The 2,500-nt window shown below is 48.6% G+C and overlaps 1 protein-coding gene across 2 annotated transcripts in view; it reads left to right on the forward strand.

The window, feature by feature from the left end:
• Window positions 1–2,500, forward strand: part of LOC145350831 (retinol dehydrogenase 13-like) — a 112,324-nt gene that overhangs the window by 93,799 nt on the left and 16,025 nt on the right. The gene's annotated exons all lie outside the window — the stretch shown is intronic.

Raw genomic sequence — 2,500 nt, forward strand, 5'->3', positions numbered from 1 at the left:
CTTCACGGAGGAGGACACAAATAGTTTGCCGGATATTAAAGATAGAAAGATGATAGGAGTTGAGGGCCTGAATGCGATTACTATCACTAGAGAGGTAGTGCTTGATAGACTAATGGGACTGAAGGGGGACAAGTCCCCAGGACCAGATGGAATGCATCCCAAGGTTCTGAAAGAAATGGTAGAGGTGATAGTGGATGCCTTAGTAATTATTTATCAAAATTCGCTGGGCTCCGGGAAAGTGCCAGAAGATTGGAAAACGGCTAATGTTACGCCGTTATTTAACAAAGGTAGCAGACAAAAGGCAGGGAATTATAGGCCGGTTAGTTTAACATCTGTAGTTGGAAAAATACTAGAATCTGTCATCAAAGAAGAAATAGAGAAGCACCTAGAAGAGAATGGTTTGATCGAGCAGACGCAGCACAGATTCGTTAAGGGGAATTGGATTTCTATGAGGATGTGACTAGTGTGGTAGACAGAGGGGAACCGGTGGATCTGGTGTTTTTAAATTTCCAAAAGGCGTTTGATAAGGTGCCTCATAAAAGGTTGCTACAGAAGGTTAGGGTGCACGGAGTTGGGGGTAAGGTGTTAGCATGGAGAGAGGATTGGCTGTCTAATAGGAAACAGAGAGTTGGTATCAATGGGTGCTATTCTGGTTGGCGGTTGGTGACTAGTGGAGTGCCGCAAGGATCGGTGCTGGGGCCTCAACTGTTTATCATTTGTATAGATGATCTGGAGGAGGGGCTGAGTGTCAGGTGACGAAATTTGCTGATGACACGAAGATGAGTCGAAAAGCAAATTGCGTGGAGGGTGTGGAAAGTCTGCAGAGAGATCTGGATAGGCTGAGCGCGTGGGCGAGGAACTGGCTGATGGAGTATAATGTTAGCAAGTGTGACGTTATCCACTTTAGCAGGAATAATAGTAGGAGGGATTATTATTTAAAAGGTGAAAAGCTGCAGCATGCTATGGTGCAGAGGGACCTGGGGGTCCTTGTGCATGAGTCGCAAAAACCCAGTCTGCAGGTGCAGCAGGTGATCAAGAAGGCGAATGGAATGTTGGCCTTTATAGCGAGGGGGATAGATTATAAAAGTAGGGAGGTCTTGCTGCAACTGTACAGGGTGCTGGTGAGGCCACAGCTGGAGTACTGTGTGCAGTTTTGGTCGCCGCACTTGCGCAAGGATATATTGACCTTGGAGGGAGTGCAGAGGAGGTTCACTAGGCTGATACCGGAGATGAGGGGGTTGGCCTATGAAGAGAGACTAAATAAACTGGGTCTGTACTCGGAGTTTAGAAGGATGAGGGGGGATCTTATAGAGACGTATAAGATAATGAAGGGGATGGATAGGGTAAAGGTAGAGAGATTCTTCCCACTTAGAAAGGATAGCATGACTAAAGGGCACAGCCTCAAGATAAGGGGGGGGCTGCAGTTTAGATCAGAGCTGAGGAGGAACTTCTTCACTCAAAGGGTGGTGAATCTCTGGAATTCTCTGCCCATTGAAGTGGTGGAGGCTACCTCGCTGAATATATTTAAGTCACGGGTAGATAGGTTTCTGATAGACAGGGGAATTAAGGGTTATGGGGAGAGAGCGGGAAAGTGGAACTGATCCACTTCAGATCAGCCATGATCATATTGAATGGCGGGGCAGGCTCGAAGGGCTAGATGGCCTACTCCTGCTCCTATTTCTTATAAGTGTGTGTGTCTCTGTCTGAGTGTGTGTGTGTGTGTCTTTTTCTCTCTCTGCCTGAGTGTGGGTGTGTGTCTCTCTCTGTCCGAGTGTGTGTGTGTCTCTTTCTCTCTCTGTCCGAGTGTGTGTGTGTGTGTGCACGCGCGCGCCTCTCTCTCTCTCTCTCTGTCCGAGATGTGTGTGTGTGTGTGTGTGTGTGTGTGTGTGTGTGTGTGTGTGTGTGTGTGTGTGTGTGTGTGTGTGTCTCTCTCTCTCTCTCTCTCTCTCCGTCCGAGTGTGTGTGTGTGTATGTCTCTCTCTCTCTCTCTTTCCGTGTGTGTGTGTGTGTCTCTCTCTCTCTGTCCGAGTGTGTGCGTGTGTCTCTTTCTTTCTCTGTCCGAGCGTGTGTGTGTCTCTCTCACTGTCCGAGTGTGTGTGTGTGTGTCTCTCTCTGTGTCCGAGTGTGTGTGTGTGTCTCTCTCACTGTCCGAGTGTGTGTGTGTCTCTCTCTGTGTCCGAGTGTGTGTGTGTGTGTCTCTCTCTCTCTCTGTCCGAGTGTGTGTGTGTATCTCTTTCACTCTCTGTCCGAGCGTGTGTGTGTGTGTGTGTGTGTCTCTCTCTCTCTGTCCAAGTGTGTGTGTGTGTGTGTCTCTCACTGTCCGTGTGTGTGTCTCTCTCTCTGTGTCCGAGTGTGTGTGTGTGTGTGTGTGTCTCTCTGAGTGAGTGAGTGAGTGTGTGTGTGTGTGTGTGTGTGTGTGTGTATGTGTGTATGTGTGTCTTTTTCTCTCTCTGCCCGAGTGTGTGTGTGTGTGTCTCTTTCTCGCTCTGTCCGAGTGTGT

Source organism: Carcharhinus amblyrhynchos, chromosome 12, assembly GCF_965287045.1.
Source record: "Carcharhinus amblyrhynchos chromosome 12, sCarAmb.v2.hapA, whole genome shotgun sequence".
NCBI lineage: Eukaryota > Metazoa > Chordata > Chondrichthyes > Carcharhiniformes > Carcharhinidae > Carcharhinus > Carcharhinus amblyrhynchos.